This window comes from Lissotriton vulgaris, chromosome 1_1, assembly GCF_964263255.1.
Source record: "Lissotriton vulgaris chromosome 1_1, aLisVul1.2, whole genome shotgun sequence".
NCBI classification, from domain to species: domain Eukaryota; kingdom Metazoa; phylum Chordata; class Amphibia; order Caudata; family Salamandridae; genus Lissotriton; species Lissotriton vulgaris.
This window is the reverse complement of record NC_141685.1, coordinates 1,607,553,052-1,607,571,725: the sequence shown is the minus strand read 5'-3', so window position 1 is coordinate 1,607,571,725 and position 18,674 is coordinate 1,607,553,052. Positions and strand designations below refer to the sequence as shown.

General features: G+C 43.2%; 1 protein-coding gene across 1 annotated transcript in view; it reads left to right on the top strand.

Annotated features, from left to right (window-relative positions):
- Window positions 1-452: 452 nt before the first annotated feature.
- LOC147750876 (uncharacterized) overlaps window positions 453-18,674 on the top strand; it is a 208,841-nt gene continuing 190,619 nt past the window's right edge. Inside the window, exon 1 of the mRNA XM_086918370.1 lies at window positions 453-560. The gene's annotated coding sequence lies outside the window, so the exon portion shown is untranslated. The remainder of the gene's footprint in view (window positions 561-18,674) is intronic.

Here is an 18,674-nt window from a genome sequence, read left to right as displayed (position 1 = left end):
ACACTGAGCACCACAATATGTAAATACTTGTATATATACTGAGTACTATCTCGAAAAGATTTATGCAACAGACTGCTATTCACAATAATAGCACAATAAATTGGGGATTGATTCTGCAAAAGAAACTTGGTATTTTGGATGTGAATAACTATGTGTATCTAATATTGTTTTACACTACCTGACCATTCCTTACTGTACTGAACGACTAACCAGGGTCTGGTAGGCTTGCGGCCCTCCCCCCCATTGATACGCAACATACATTTCCTGAACACACAGCCCTCTTGCAGCAAATCGCTGGACCCTTGCCAATTTCCAAATACTGGATAACCTCCAGTTTGTTACAGGTGCGTGCAGGATGGAGTCATCGACATTGTTTTGTCAAGAGATTGAGCAACAGCAGGGGGGCCGGGGGAAGGTCAGCAGACTGGGTCAGGTAGAGCAAGTTAAAAGCCTGGCATGCCTCGCTCACTTCTCAGAACGTAAAAGAACGTGAAATAAGAGGGAAAGCAGCAAAAAAGAAGGCCGAAGAGAGGGCGGCATCGCCCTGCAGCAGACAACAGGTAAGTACAGGATTCGTAATGCAAATGTGAGCATATGTGGAGCACCACTACCAGCGCACTTTACGGAAATTACACACACATGTTCAATCTAAAAGAATGTCCGAGAGGAAGATGTTGTGGGCTGGCTCAGTGGTCATCTGTGAAGCTCGGAGATCGGAATCAGACTGTGAAACTCCTGATGATCAAGTTGTGTGAAACTGCTCAAATCACTTTGTCTCCCTGGGTCATGCTTAGAACCATTTGTAAAGAAAACTGCACTAAAGCGGTAAGAAGTCATAAGCAGAATGAGTCCAAGCGGTGTGACAGTGGTGTGTGGGTTTGAGGAGGACCCCAACAGCTGAGTTCAGTTTACTTATCTTATGTATAGCCTAAGTTTAATATTGCCCTTACTGTTAATGGCATGTGAAGGTACCTGTGCCGTTTACAATCTCTTGCCATGCAGCTCTGGGAAGGAGCTCAAGGGTTTTCTAAACGAGGTGAGGGGCGGGTGAGATCTTGAGGGTTCGGCTGAGTAATTTTCTGCTTCATTTGTCGGCTTATGTCAGGTTCTGAATGATCAACTAGAAAAGATGAATGGGGTAGTCAGTAGAAAGATTCCATGCATGTCTCAAATCGAACAGGAATTAGCGTAATTGCAACTGTCCCTGGCACAGTTCGGATGGGGTTTATAAACAACCATGGGGTTTCCCAACCAAGCCCATGTGTGCATTGCTTTATGGGCAGCACTTGACCTCGTAAATATATATTTCATTTAGTGGAAACTGAAACAAAATATGTATTGATCGATCCTATTAACCATATTAATATCTTTGTACGCTAACACCTTCATCTTCTCACCTCCCCAGTGTTCAAGCTAAAAAAATTGGGTGGCCGGAGATTCAGCTCCCTGGCACCCAAGCTGTGGAACTCCATCCCCCTACACATTAAAACCTCTGACACCTTGCTGAGCTTCAGAAAAGGCTTAAAGACCTGGCTCTTTTCAAACTCTCACTAGCCCTTTCTCCTGCCCCATTTTCAATCTCAGCGCCAGGAAACCTCCGGTGTCAGTGCGCTTTACAAATGTAGCTTAACATTAACATTAACATTAACATTAACACTGGGTTGAACCCCCAAAAGGTTTTAAACACTAAATAAATAAACAGATTAAAAGCCTATCAAACCTTCGCTCTCGGTGCAGAAATTCCACCCGAAAACACATTAATGTCCTATGAGTTCCATCTGAGGTATCTGGGAATAACCCATCTGCTAAAGGTGGACTTTTCGAGTGGGGTCTCCAACCTTTTCCGTAGTGAGAGCTACTTCTAAACAGTGAAAATAATTGTGAGCTACTAAAGGCAGAGCAACTCCCGAATTGTTGCCAAAGTTCCCCCACGCCCAGCCTAATTGACTAAAGAGCCTCTACAGAGATAGAACTATCCATTTAGTGTACTGTATGCAATGCACGACATGAAACCAGAAAACATAAAAATAATCCAGGCTTTTTTCTTCAACAAACTGTGTGATCCTGGCCTCTGCAGTCACCAGCTAAGTAGACTACAGTCATAAGAAAGTATAGGGTGCTGCGGAGCTGTGTAAAGCTACCAGAATACTGAAAAACAATAAATTGCACATCTGTCTCTCATGCCTTGTCATCCAACAAACGGTTCCATCCCATAACACGGTAAATGCACACCGGTGGTCATCACCCCAGACAGGAAACACGTCCCACAAAAGAATTACAACACCATTCCAACCACACACCCTACATGACGTATTCTTTTTCTTTATAATTACACATGACGGCACCTTGAAATGCTTGAGTTCAGGGTGTGCACTGCACAAAACTCTCCCCTGACAGACTATAAAGGTGCTCTATGCAGTAATAAGCTCTGGCACATATATGGTACACATGACTTTCCCCTTAGTTCATTAATATAGCATTCTCATAAGTGTCGGTGGGAGTCCATAACTGTTTCATATTTAAAAACTATCACTCCTAAAAATGCCTCTCAATGCTGTGATATGATTTTATGGTCTGATGAAATGTTTCTCCCTTTTGGAGAAATACAAGTAGGTATTTTTTAAAAGATTCCATTTTTGTATGACTTTGTGTAATTATTTACAAACTTTTCAAATCTGTGCAAGGAAGGGGTCATACGCCTAAGCATGGCTCATGCCTCAACTTTCCCTGGTCATTGGCTGCAGAAAATATAGCCACTACAGGGGATAGGTACTGTTTGCAAATGGGATGAATTTAAAAGTGATGTGTTAAGACTTAAGAGCCTTATGTTCATTATGCCATCAAATTAACATTTCATTTGAAATTCCTCCCATTATTTCATTAAATTAAAGCAGCGTTTTACAGCGATTTTTTGTTTAATAAGGTACGCCTTGCAGTTATTTTGCATTTCTCTCATCATTTCACTAAAATGTAATGAAAAAAATGTAAAATGATGTTTGTGGCCACAGCTGCCAAGTTTTCGGGTTGCTTATGTGTGACATTTCTATGTTTTTAGTATGTGTATGTGTGACATTTAATTTCCAATGAGTGACTCTGTGAATTACACTATTATGGTTAAAACTAAGGATTAATATCCAGGCAAACAAATATTTATCACAAATTACCCACTTCAGAGACATGAAACGTTCAGGCAAAAACCTTAAACTGATGTAAAAATCCTGGTAATGGAAGGTCCCGAGCCAGTCTCTGACCTTAGAACAGAGCAGCCTCGAAAAATCGTGCAAACATGACCTAACCTGCATGTCAAATAACTTCAATTATTTGCTCGGTCTTGAAAGAGGAAAGTATATTTTTTATTTATTGTCACAGTAAAGTAGTTTGGTCATAGTCAGACAAACTAACCACACAAATGCATTGTCCTGTAAACATTAGTAGAAGGGAGCATGTTCTATTTTCTTTTTAAAAATATAGGACAAATGAAGGTGGAGAAACTTTCTTTAGTCCTGTTATTAAACACAACTATTTTGCCCAATACGTTTCAAGAGAAGGCTTGCCACATTTGACAGATGATTTGTTTTATCTGTGTGCTAGCTGATCCTAATTACACGATGTGTTATAGATAAATATGCCTCTCTGTGCAATAGTAGACAATTCTATATTTGTCCGCAGGCCAAGCCTAACTCAGAAAGGATTACACATGTGGGCTGCACTTAAGGTCAAGGTATTTCAAACTACCTGTCCCAAGACTTGTCATTACATGAACTAAACATCTCACATCCCCATTTAATTCCCCACAAAGTGCACCCAGATGACTGTTTGTAGGCTTACCGTAACTTTGTCTTACTCCCGGTGCTTGCTGTGTTGCTCTGCTTGCTGGCGCTTACGGAAGGGGCAGAGGCTCTCTCTCAGAAGGGGGCATGTGCAAGTCGAGTGAAATCCTTCCAGGACACTGCTAACTGCAGGTATCAGTCATCCCTCTGTGGCAGTAGTCAATGCTGGTAGTCTGCCGATGGTTTCACGCTAGGCAGAAACTGCAGAGACGTTTCTCTTGACATGGCCTGGGGCTCAGGAGAGTGCGCAGATTGTATGCTGACTGCAGTGCTGGTTTACGGTGGCTGTAGCGGAGTCTTTTAATGAGGGTTAAGGTCTTTTTTCCCTCCTATTTTCACCAGGCTGAAACCACTGTCTGCCAGGGTGGCCGAGGGAGGACTAAATCCTCTTCCGACGCCTAATCTATGCAGCACCAAAGAGCACAGATTACTCTATCCCACATGGCTGAAAGGTGACATTTAACCCTAGCAGCTGCTGGCACCCGGAACAACGAACTTAAGCTGCTGCCACCAGTGTCTACGTACGCACCCTGTGTGGTCATGAAAGGTAGGCATGCCTTGTCAGAAATAAACGGAAAGGTCGCCCCTCTGAATCTCATGTGGGCCCTGCCGGGTGATGGTCACTCAGGATTGGAGCTTGTTTTGTTATTGCAATGATGCACGCTGTGTCAGGCCACGTGGTACCTTTGAGGCGGCAGCAGGGTAGAGAATCTCAGCTTGATTTAATCATGCACTGCTCACGCCGGGCTGACGGGCTGACGTCTCCCACTTTACTAGCACGAAAAAGAGGCAAAAAAGCCTAAAAATAAACATAATAATAATGATAGAGTACAAAAGCGGGCATCAGGATGCGAGCTACTGGTTGGTTGTTGACGAGCTACCGGTAGCTCGCGAATGACTGGTTGGAGACCCCCCACTTGACTTGATCAGAGCTTGTTTTACTTTTCATCAACATCACACTTGAGACATTCATTGCTGCACTTGGTTGAGCTCTACATCTGGTGAAATAAGAACGGTAACCAGGCAAAGAAACAATACCAAGCTGACAACACCTCCTCCATCCAACGCTTTCCACCAACTTGAACTTTCAATAAGCTTTGAGTACCTTCATCTAGGGAGCCCTCTGGCAAGAAGGTCCAAGGTTGGTCAAAATCCACTGGATTCACAAGCAGAGATTATGCCCTTGAAAAGAAAGACTAGTACTGATGTTTAGTGTACCAAGTTATCGGGACCCACAGTTTTAGGCAGACGCCTTTCAATAATTTTGTAGCTTTTCCCAAGATCCTATGTTTTTTGCAGACAATTCGACAATGGGACTCACTAATGTGACTGTCTACAAATACTTTAATAGTCCTCCCAATTTATCTATATTATCGGCAGCTCCCAGTGAATTTACAGTAAAATGCTAAAGTTTTACTTTGGACATAAAGTCACTTTCTACTTTCAAATGTTTTAGTATCTTCTAGCGAAAACTTGCACACCAATCCTTGCATAGACCTTAAGTCTCTTAAGTGAGATTCAATTTTGCTTACTGATTTATGAGTTCTTCTTTCTGGCCTTTTTTCCCTTCTCCTCAATAATGAACATTGGGTCATTGTGAGGGTTCACTAAAGCATGTTAAACCGATAGACAATCACCCATGCTTGGCAGCTAGCAATGCACTGACGGGTTTTGGTCTCACACCAGATGGCTGAACACAATAACCGAGTGATACCTGTGCATTCTTAGTGCAATGATAGCTGTGGGTTGTAACGATTGCTCCTGGGTGCGTGCCTGACCTCCTACGTAAGCCAATGATTCAAGAACCTCTGCCGGGGAACTGGACCTGATGATCCATAGATGTGTATATATATATGTATATATATATGTATATATATATATATATATATATATATATATATATATATATATATATTCACTGAAAAAACCATAGGTTTTAGGCCTTATATAGTTAGGAATTAGCATTTAAAAAACATTGAAAATTCACTGAAAAATACATATGTTTCAGGCGCTATATAGTTAGGAATTAACATATAAAAAAACACTGAAATTGCTCCTATATAGTTAGTTGAACTAACTATATATTTCGGGCCTTCGCAATCCACTGCTGATGATGACACATATTACATCATTCATGACATGGTCAGTGACATCACTGATGACATCACTGATGACATCTCAAATGACATCACTGATGACATCACTGATGACATCTAATTTGACATCAATGATCACACCACTGATGATATACTTTATGTGATAATAGTGCTACTGCATTCTGATTGTGTTCTCCAGGTGTTAGAATATTTAAAATTATCTGTGAGAATAAGAAAATGCTTAGATGAATAACTGTGATTTTCTGCGTTAAGTATTTTTTGCATTTTTGCATATGGGCTCGACTTGCACTTGCACTTTTTCTGTACCGATCTTGTCTACTCACTCTGTCAAGAAATTCATATGTCTTATGTACTTATTTTATATTGACTCTGTAATTTTGTGATGTTTTTAAATGAAATGTATAATGTATCGTACTTTTATGGATTGCAATATATCCGAAATAAAGTAATTTTGATTTGATTTGATTTATGTGATAATACAATGCTCCCCCTTACACTCTAAAATAACCTCTGTACACCTAGTGTTAAATACAGAGTATCATTTTTGAAACCATTGACACACGAATACCAGTTACTGCATACACACTCACACTGGAGAAGTGTGGCTCAGGGGTTAGAGGCGGCAGACCTGGAGCTTGAGTTCGGCCCTGGACCAGGGTTCAATTCCCCGCCTCGACGGGTCTTGGGCTCAAAATTCCACGGACTCGTTAATTCTCGCTCCGGTGCCTTCTCAACTCACGGGTTCACACTCTGCTACTCTGGGCAATAGCTTGCTTAATCTCCACAATGGCCCCTTGCGATGGGATGCCTGGCTTTCACCTTGTGGATACCCTGCCAGGGTTATCTCACAGGGGAATACCAGGACGGGTTCCCTAAGCAAGCGCTGAGATGCCCCAGGGTAAGTCGTGCGCTATATAAGTTTCATTCATTTCATTTCATTCCTACGTCTACACACACATTCACTCATTCAGCCATACAATCACTCGTACATACAGTCACTCATTATTACAACACTATCACATGCACTCATACACCTATGCAGACACTCACACACTGCCACTCATCCATGGAGTTACTCACACACCTAGTCAGTCCTGTAAAGAATCAATCACACTTTGATTTCTTCATCTACACAGTTAAACACAGAACAGCTTACATTTTCACAGATATACTAACACATACTTACTCACTTATACAATCAAATCCTTCATCCATACTCTTATACATCCACTCATTCTTCAATATGTAAAACATATTTAAACTTTACAAAAACACACAGACACTGGATGATGTCATCAGTGATGTCATCAGTGATGTCATTTGAGATGTCATCAGTGATGTCATCAGTGATGTCACTGACCATGTCATGAATGATGTAATATGTGACATCATCAGCAGTGGATTGCGAATGCGCGAAATATATAGTTAGTTCAACTAACTATATAGGAGCAATTTCAGTGGTTTTTTATATGTTAATTCCTACTATATAGGGCCTGAAACCTATGTTTTTTTCAGTGAATTTTCAAGGTTTTTTAAATGCTAATTCCTAACTATATAAGGCCTAAAACCTATGGTTTTTTCAGTGAATTTCAATGTTTTTTTATATGTTAATTCCTAACTATATAAGGCCTAAAACCTATGGTTTTTTCAGTGAATTTGCAAGGTTTTGAAAATGCAAATTCTATTAGCGGATAACGTTTAAATATGTTAATATCCTTGTGGGACCACCTGAGCAGCCCTAGGGATCTGATTGTACCGTATTTCTTGGCTTCTGCCCCCCTGATTGTGCCATATTTCTTGCCTTCTGCACCCTAATTGTGCTGTATTTTTTGTCTTCTGCTCCCTGATTGTGCCGTATTTGTTGCCTTCTGCCCACTAATTGTGCCGTTTTTTCTTGCCTTCTGCCCACTGATTGTGCCGTTTGTCGGGCCTTCTGTCTCCTGATTGTGCCGTTTTTTGTGCCCCTGCCCCCCTGATTGTATTATCTTTGCCAGTGTTGGTTCGCTGCTGGTATTGCCTTTGTCCGTGTTTTTTTTTTGCTGCCGTTATTGTCTTTGCCTTTTTTTTCTGCCGTTATTGTCTTTGCCAGTGTTTGTTTGCTGCTGTTATTGTCTTTGCCAGTGCTTGTTCTCTGCTGGTATTATCTTTGCCAGAGCTGTGTGGGCTGTGGGAGCTGTGTGGGCTGTGAGAGCTGTGTGGGCTGTGAGATCTGTTTGGGCTGTGAGAGCTGTGTGGGCTATGAGAGCTGTTTGGGCTGTGAGAGTGTGGGCTGTGTGGACTGTGAAGGCTGTGAGAGCTGTGTGGGCTGTGAGAGCTGTGTGGGCTGTGAGGGCTCTGTGGGCTGTGAGGCCTGTGAGAGCTGTGTGGGCTGTGAGACCTGTGGGGCTGTGAGAACTGTGTTGGCTGTGAGAGCTGTGTGTGCTGTGAGGGCTGGTAGGGCTGTGTGGGCTGTGTGGGCTGTGAGGGCTGAGTGGGCTGTGAGAGCTGTGTGGAGCTGTGAGAGTTGTGTGGGCTGTGAGAGCTATGTGGGCTGTGAGCTCTGCTTCTTTTGTGCCTCGGTCTACCTAGGCGGGCTGTGAGAGCTGTGTGGGCTGTGTGGGCTGTGAGAGCTGTGTGGGATGTGAGAGCTGTGTGGGCTGTGAGGACTGTGTGGGCTGTGAGGTCTCTGTGGGCTGTGAGAGCTGTGAGAGCTGTTTGGGCTGTGAGAGAGTGAGCCATGTGGGCTGTGAGAGCTGTGTTGGCTGTGAGAGCTGTGTGGGCTGTGAGAACTGTATGGGCTGTGTTGGCTGTGAGAGCTGTGTGGGCTGTGAGGGCTGTGTGGGCTGTGTGGGCTGTGAGGGCTGTGTGGGCTGTGAGAGCTGTGTTGGCTGTGAGAGCTGTGTGGGCTGTGAGAGCTGTGTGGGCTGTGAGAGCTGTGTGGGCTGTGAGCTCTGCTTCTTTTGTGCCTCGGTCTACCTAGGCGGGCTGTGAGAGCTGTGTGGGCTGTGTGGGCTGTGAGAGCTGTGTGGGATGTGAGAGCTGTGTGGGCTGTGAGGACTGTGTGGGCTGTGAGGTCTCTGTGGGCTGTGAGAGCTGTGAGAGCTGTTTGGGCTGTGAGAGAGTGAGCCATGTGGGCTGTGAGAGCTGTGTTGGCTGTGAGAGCTGTGTGGGCTGTGAGAACTGTATGGGCTGTGTTGGCTGTGAGAGCTGTGTGGGCTGTGAGGGCTGTGTGGGCTGTGTGGGCTGTGAGGGCTGTGTGGGCTGTGAGAGCTGTGTTGGCTGTGAGAGCTGTGTGGGCTGTGAGAGCTGTGTGGGCTGTGAGAGCTGTGTGGGCTGTGAGCTCTGCTTCTTTTGTGCCTCGGTCTCCCTAGCACAAGATGGATGCCAACACTTCCTGGTTTGTAGTGTTGACAGCCAATGAGCATGCAACTTTCTCTGGAAGGCATGCTGATTGGCTGCTACTGTCTATCAACACTCCAAAACAGAAACAGTTGGCAGCTATCTTGTGCCTCAGTAGACTAAGGCACAGGAAAGCAGGAAAACAAATGTGTAGAACTCAAAAAGGGGGCAGGGTAGAAGCACCCTGACCCTCTAGGCCTGCTCAGGGGGTCCCACAAGGACCCCCAAGGCCCCTAAAAATTATTATTTTTTTTTTTTTAAATCGCGGGGTGCTCGCACGGTGCGCGCACGGTGCTCGCACGGTGCGCGCTTATAGATATATAATTGATTTCAACTTGAATTTTCTCAGCAACTACTGGAGGGATTTACACTATTTAAGCAAAAGCGTGATCTGCGAATCAGACTCTACCATTTTGCCAAATTTCTTGTAATTCCGTTCAGCCGTTTGGGCTGTAGCCGTGTCTAAAGGTCCTATGGAAAATTGCATGGGGAAAACACGTTTTGGGACCCCCCTTTTTTCTCGGCCCCCGCTTCACGAATCCCCCCGAAACTTTCAGGGAAGGAGCGGAGCGTAACGCGCCATCTTCTTTGAGAAATTCACATAGATTGATCAACCTGCGCCAAAGTTATTCCCAATAGAATGTTGCGGATTTCCTATGGAAACTAGGTCCTAACTATATATACCTACTGGCGACCGCCAGTAGGTAATATATATATATGATGTGATCAAGGCTCTGCTGAGCCGAAACGTCTGTGACTCTTTTTGCTGAATAAAATCTCTTAAGCACCTCGAGGTCCGTGTCCGGTGTCTACTTGCTGGCTGAGGAAGCAGCGCGAGCTTGTGAGAAAGCGGAGTTCAGGATATATATATATATATATATATATATATATATATATATATATATATATATATATATATATATATCAGGGCACTTTGTTTTTTGATATATATATATATATATATATATATATATATATATATATAGATATATATATAGATATATATATATATATATATACACATATACTAGCAGCCCGCCCCAGCGTTGCCTGGTGCAGAAGGGGGCTGGGGGCAGCATTTCAGGCTTGCCTGCACTCCCGCCCCGGCCCCCGCCCGCCACAACATTGTCTGTGTCCCGGACAATGTCGTGGCGGGCGGGGGCTGGGGCGGGAGTGCACGCAAGCCTGAAATGCTGCCCCCAGACCCTGAGCCTTACCGCAGTTGTTCCAGGCCAACCTCCCGCACCAGCTCCCTCCCGTCCCGTGTCCCAGAGCCTTACCTGAGCCGGCGCTCCTCGCCGAGCTCCTCACTTCACCGCCGCGCCTCCTCGTCATCACGTACGTTGCGGCCAGTGCTACGTCGTGGCCGTCAGCGTCGCGGCCGGCGCTACTTTCAGGGCACTACTTTTTTTTTAAAGTTATATTTTTACATTTACATTTTTTATTTATTTTTTATAGCCCATGTCCATCTGCACACCCTGAGGATTACAAAGCACTGTGGTTCCCGAGTTTACCTTGCCAAAAGGTTTGTGTTCTCTCTCTCTATATATATATATATATATATATATATATATATATATATATATATATATATATATATATATATATATATATATATATATATATATATATATATATATATATATATATATATATATATATATTCACTGAAAAAACCATTGGTTATAGACCATATATAGTTAGGGATTAGCCTTTTCAAAACCTTATTTTACTCACACAAAACCATTGAAATTTCATATATAGTTAGTTCCACTAACTATATATCGCGCACCCGCAATCCACTGCTGATGATGTCACATATTACATCATTCATGACATGGTTAGTGACATCACTGATGACATAACTAATGACATCTCAAATGACATCACCGATGACAACATCCAGTGACTGTATGTTTCTGTAAAGTTAAAATATGTCTTACATATTGAAGAATGAGTGGATGTATAAGTGTCTGGATGAAGGATTTAGTAGGTGCATGACTGACTGTATGAGTGAGTGATTAAATGTGTCTCACTGAGTGCATGGGTTAACACTAGCACTTTAAATATTGCCTTTTCCCAGCGTGCGTCATGTGATCAAGGCCTCTGTGTAGGCCAAAACGTCATGCTGTGTGCCGCTTCCTCGAAGGTACAATAAAGATGAATATTGCTCACTGCACCTGAGGTCTCCTTCCTTCTTCCTGCGCAGCGGTCTCCTGCATTTGGGCTCCGGGCGAGAGGTAGCTGAGGATTGTTCCATATTGCCAGACCGGCAGTGTGCTTCGCCGGTATTCGGATGACCCCTCCCCTCGCTCGGGCGGAACTACAGGAAGCCGAGACCTCTGTTGACCCGGAAGTCGCTTGTCTCTCCCGGTAGGGAGTAACTGTTCCTGCCCCCGGTTACTGCAAACACTGCGCTGCCAGTGAACCCGACGCGGAGCCTGCCGAGCGTTCTGCTTTGGCCGAGTTTCTTCGGTTGGGACCAGCGAAGCGGCGCAGAGAAGAAAACACCGGGGAGGAGAGAGTGTCCGCTGCTGTACGGCGGCTTGCATTTCGCAGCGATCACCAACACAGCTGTGAGTGCGCATCACGCGCTATTATTACTTAGAGGAAGCGGCATGTCGGCAGACGCATTAAAAGCGAGGGAACAGGCAGCGCTTAACGCGTTTGATGACTCCCCGGCCGGGGGGTCAGTGGAACCATCCAGCTCAAGTGCACCAGCGGTGGAAGTTGTCAGCGTTCGTGAACATTTTAAAAAACTGGAGAAGTTGATGAAGAGGGAACTCTCCAAGTGGTGGGAGCACCGTTCACTGAGTCGCTATCTAGAAGTGAATAGGATACCACGTGGCCTGCGGGTCATGCTGGCCCCAAGTTATGAGGATCCAGATCCGGAAATGCTCCGTGAATGGGCAGACTGTAACTTAGAATCATCACGAAAACTAGTTCAAATACTGGTCCGCTATGCAGAGAGTGACCGGTTAAAAACACAAGCAAAGATTGAAGAGCTTAACCTGGTCATTGAAGCAGCCAGTACAGACTGTCCTAATGAATACAATAAACTCAGAGGAGACATGATGGCAAGGATTCAGAAGGAGGAAGAATCCATCAGCAAAAGGAAAGCCTGGAAATTCCAACGTGACAAGGCGGACTATGCTGAAGGTCGCATTTTCACCTTTGCGAAAAAGTATGATGCCATCAAAGCCTCACGGGGCCAGAAACTTGCTATTTCCGCGGATCATTCCAACAGGGCTCAGGGAACAGCAGTACAAGATGACTCATATGAGTCCAACTTGAGTTCAAGCGTGAACAGCGACTCAGACTCCAATTCTGCCCAACCAGGAAGGCAATTGGGGTTTACAAAGCTCACGCCAGCAGAGGAGCTGGACTGTGTGAGGAAAGACTGGCGAGGAACCCTACGCCCGAGAACGCAGTCACGCTCAGGAACAAAAAACGCAACGCAAAACGCTACAAACGTCGCAAGGCCAGATCCAGAGCAAGAGCCAAATCAGCAGAAGAGGAAAAAGAAAAGTGCAAAAAGATGGAACAGGAAGTGAACTTACTATCTGGAGCGAAGGACGTTGCCCCCTCTGTTGTAAACTTGACTGACATGGTCCTGTCTGATTCCGAAATTAACATCTTGTCTAAAGGTCTTACGTTCTGTCCGCCATGCGATCTAAATTATGCGGACACAAGAATTGATCTTTATAGATTTGTCCGCAAAATAAAGCTACAAAAGCATTTTGCTGGAAGTAAGACCCGCAACAACGTCACAAGGGCGGAAGCTGCAGAAGATGGATTGCAGGCCCGTGATTTACCAGGCCTGGAAGCCCTTGAATCTCTCAGATCGGAGCAGTCATCTTCACAAGCTACATCTGGAGGTGAGCCGAGTGGGGTGGGGGGATTAACGTCCTTTAAACCGCGCTCAACGTTCACACCTGTTATGATTTATGACAATCTTGACATTTTTCACGATGCAGTGATTAAAGACATTAAGTCACTACACTCCAAAGTGCTCAACTCCAAACGAAAAAGATATTCACAAAATGACCAGTACATGCGCCTTATCCAAAAAATTCAGGCCAACGAAAATGTCATTGTCAGACAGGCTGACAAGGGAGGGAATATAGTTTTGTGGCCACGAAAACTATATCTTGAAGAAGCTCTCTCCCAACTGAATGATCTGAACTGTTATAGACACAGTGACATTTCATTGGTCAAAAAAGCTCAGGAGGACTTCCATTCCTTGCTCATGGGGTGGAGATCCTTTGGCCTACTGAGTATGGATGAGCTGAAATACCTTAAGAATAACCACCCAGTCATGCCAGTCCTTTACCTAATCCCTAAAATCCACAAAAATCCAAACAAGCCCCCGGGAAGACCAATAATTGCAGCATGTGGGGGCTTGTTAGAGAAGACTACTATTTATGTGGACTCTTTCTTACAGGAATTTGTGCAGGAGTTACCATCGTATGTGCAAGATTCCAATGATTTCGTAAGAAAGATACAGGGAATTGAGTGGGGTATGGATCTGTGGCTCATCACACTAGACGTCACGTCCCTATATACGAGCATTAATCATCAAGACGGACTCAGAGCCATAGAATTCTACCTAGGACTGAGACCTATTATCATGGCTGACCACAACCGCATGTTACTGTCTATGATTTCATTTTGTTTACACCACAACTTTTTCTTGTTTAACAATAGATATTACCAGCAGGTCAGGGGTGTGGCTATGGGGGCCTGTTTCTCTCCCAGTTATGCCTGTCTTCACATGGGCTACTGGGAGAGGCAGGTTCTCCATGGCACGCACGCTGACATTTCCAGACAATCTATTGTTAGGTGGTATCGTTATATTGACGACGTGTTCCTTGTCTGGAAGGGCACTCGTCAGGAGGCTGAACACTTTGTTGATATCATCAATAAGAATGACTATAATCTGCATTTTACCTCAAACATCAGTAGGGATCAGGTGCACTTTCTGGACATGACAGTCACACCAGGAGCAACTAGTCTAGAAACGAGGCTATACCGCAAGGAGACGGCAGGAAATACGATCCTCCATGCCAGCAGCCATCATCCTGCTCACCTTATACGCAGCATACCGTATGGAGAAATGCTGCGTATAAGACGGTTAAGCAGTACAGAAGCCCAGTGCCAACTGGCACAGCAAGCTAGTAGGTCCAGATTCCTGGCGAGGGGATATCAGGCAGCAATAGTGGACAAAGCCATAGCTAAAGCTAATGCTATCCCACGTAGCCAGGCCCTGGAGCCTAAGGTCCACAATAAGACAACCACCTCCAATGATCAACCAGTCAGATTGATTTGGGCCTTCAACAGGCAACAGGCCGCGCTGGGGAAAATAATTTCCAAACACTGGAATCTAGTAAAATGTGACCCAGTGATAGGGGACAAAATTCCTAGTACCCCTTCCATCACATATAGGCGAGCGTACTCTATGCAGAATGCCCTAGTCAAGTCTAGCCCTGAAGTTCTAACCAGCAAAAATTGGCTAGGCAAAAGTAGGGGCTTTAGGAAGTGTTCATCCTGCAAGGCTTGCCAGCATGGATTGAATAAAACAGAGTACACTATCCCATTCACTCCTGAGGCACGCAAGATTAAACAACAGCTTACTTGTAAGAGTGAATATGTGGTGTATGTGCTGGAGTGTCCGTGTGCCCTGCGCTATGTCGGCAGCACCAAACTGCAGGTGCACAAGAGGATACTCCAGCACATTAGGGCCATTAATACCAGTGACCCGGCATATCCGGTGGCCCGTCATTTCAAGGAACATCATAATAATGACAGTTCCCTACTGCGCTACTATGCGATCGACTGTGTTGGTCCCACTAGGAGAGGAGGTGATAGGGAAGGGGCCCTTAGAAAGCTGGAAACCAGGTACATACTGGATATGGACTGTCGAGCTCCGGGGGGACTGAATTCTACAGAAGATTTTTATACGTGTCTATGACAATTCCATACTGTCATATACTGTCTTCTGTATCTCCTGTTGAGTAGTAGTTGCTTCTGAATAGACAATAGTGGTGTACTTGTCTGTCCTCCTATTGAGATTAGTGTCGTCAACACTGTACAGATCAGAGGGTTGGATGGTTCTAATAAGTGGGGTGCAGCCTAGGCTTAGGTTGCACTAAGATGTACTAAGAGCTTTGCTCACTTTTTTAAGAACTTATCAGCCTGATTTACTGTTCATGAGTAGGAGAAAACAATGTCACAAAGTCACAAAAAAAGTTTGAAAAATCTTCACACAAAAAAAGTGCACTTGTTTATCTTCTTGTTATTCACTTTTCACTTTGGTACATCTAGTTTTAAGTTGTGGTCAGTCCAGGCAATTCATGAGCATAGTGGAAGAGAGTAGGGCAGAGGCTGCGATGGTTTCCCCTCTCTTTCTTGGGAGGGGTCAACTTCTCCTCTGCCCGTCATCTATCCAGCTCAGTGTACGTGTAGACAATTTTGTGCATTAATAATGGGATGCTGCGATCTGGGTATTAAAGCGAAAACATTCATGCTATTTGATTAATTTTGTATACTATAGATCTCATCCCAAACGAACGGTGTCGTGCTTATCTGTATATTGATTCACAATGCACTGTAAAGTCATGGTTTTAACATATATATATATTTACATATTTATGATATATTTTTGTAATTATTAACTTATTAATTAGGTGTTATACATGACTTTTTGTACAGAGTATATAGTGTATATAGTATACATGTGTTGAGTAGGATCTTCATGTAGCACATTGCACTTTTCACATCGTTTGTGATTTGCACAATTGGATTCATCCAGTTATCTTTGTTTACACTGTGTGTATATATATGAATTTGCATTTGCACTTTACCGATACAGTATCCACCGGTACAACATGACGTCAGCCAGGGATTATCCCGAGATGTGTTTGTAATTCAAAGTCTGTTGTCAGTATCTATTAGCAGGTGCATCATGTGACCACAAACTTACCAATTGGAATGTATCCCCACTTAACACTAGCACTTTAAATATTGCCTTTTCCCAGCGTGCGTCATGTGATCAAGGCCTCTGTGTAGGCCGAAACGTCATGCTGTGTGCCGCTTCCTCGAAGGTACAATAAAGATGAATATTGCTCACTGCACCTGAGGTCTCCTTCCTTCTTCCTGCGCAGCGGTCTCCTGCATTTGGGCTCCGGGCGAGAGGTAGCTGAGGATTGTTCCATATATATATATATATATATATATATATATATATATATATATATATATATATATATATATATATTCACTGAAAAAACCATTGGTTATAGACCATATATAGTTAGGGATTAGCCTTTTCAAAACCTTATTTTACTCACACAAAACCATTGAAATTTCATATATAGTTAGTTCCACTAACTATATATCGCGCACCCGCAATCCACTGCTGATGATGTCACATATTACATCATTCATGACATGGTTAGTGACATCACTGATGACATCACTGATGACATCTCAAATGACATCACCGATGACAACATCCAGTGACTGTATGTTTCTGTAAAGTTAAAATATGTCTTACATATTGAAGAATGAGTGGATGTATAAGTGTCTGGATGAAGGATTTAGTAGGTGCATGACTGACTGTATGAGTGAGTGATTAAATGTGTCTCACTGAGTGCATGGGTTAGTGACTAAACTGTTTTAATTTGTGCATCATTATATCTGTTGTTCTACAAACTGCTGCATATGTTGATCAGTAGCTATATGAGTAACTGTATGGGTTATTCATTGGTTGTCCAAGTATTTGTATGGGAAACTGAGTGTGTGTGTATGGGTGGCTGGGAGGTGTGTGACTCTGTACATAGATGTGTGAGTAGTTGATTCACTATATGTATGGGTTCAAAAGTGCATGTGGAAACAGCTGTATGGGCGGTTGACTGTGCATGAGTGTATTAGTGAGTGAATGGATATCTCAGTGCTACATGTCAAAGTAAGTACATATGTAAAACACAGTACATGTGAGAGTTGACATATATAAATAACTGTGCATAAGAGCCATTGAATGTGTGAGTGGCTGTATGGATCATTGTGAACATGTATCAGGGATTGTATAAGAGAGTAAAGTAAATATGTGTTAGTATATGTTTGAATAAGTAAGGTGTGTATAACTGTATAGTTGAGAAAATGGAGGTGTGATTGATTTTTTGCATAACTGACTAGGTGTGTGAGTAACACCATGGATGAGTGACAGTCTGTGACTGTCTGTTTACACTGATTGTATCTAAGGTTATATTAGAGTCTGAAGAGGTTCATGGTATTATCACATGAATGATATCATCAGTGATGTGATCAGTCATGTCAAATGAGATGTTATCAGTGATTTTATCAGTGATGTCATTTGAGATGTCATCAGTGATGTCATTTGAGATGTCATCAGTGATGTCATTTGAGATGTCATCAGTGATGTCATCAGTGATGTCACTAACCATGTCATGAATGATGTAATATGTGACATCATCAGCAGTGGATTGCGGGTGCGCGATATATAGTTAGTGGAACTAACTATATATGAAATTTCAATGGTTTTGTGTGAGTAAAATAAGGTTTTGAAAAGGCTAATCCCTAACTATATATGGTCTATAACCAATGGTTTTTTCAGTGAATTTTCAAGGTTTTGTAAATGTAAATTCCTAACTATATATGGCCTATAACCTATGGTTTTTTCAGTGAATTTCATTGGTTTTTTAATAGCAAATATCAAAAGCTGTCAAATGTCAAGTACGTGATAGGTAAAAAAAAACTTTTTCGTGTTTATGCACGCTGATGTGCTTTGAACGCTGCCCCCCCCTCTTTTCTCTTAGTAGTACTCTCTCTTTGCAGATAGTGAAGAGTAGTTAACGCAGGCCTTTACCCCCGTTGTAATCCGTCGTGCCTGCTTGTCTCTCCATTTGATTGATTGTTATCCAAGCATTTACTGTTTTACAATTGATTCTCTTTGGTTCATTCTCTATTTACAAACAAGCACAAAGTTGCAATACTCTGTTTAGTCTTTGCAGATAGTGAAAAATCGTGAAAAATCATGTAAAAAAATAAAATTAATCGAGCAAAATCAGTAGGCCACTAATTGGATCTCTTTTTGACCTCGCTAAAATAGAAATATTAGGAACAACCCTTCATGAGAAATACGAAAATAGTGAGATGAACTGAGCTCCACACCATGAGGGCTGCAAGACAGCTCGGCTCCGTCACCCACCCCGCCCAAAAAAAACGACAAACACTATGCAAATATTAAAAATATATACAACACACCAGCAAAGAAACAGGGTAAAACATTTTATTAAATAACTATTTACATAACTATTTTATACTTTTT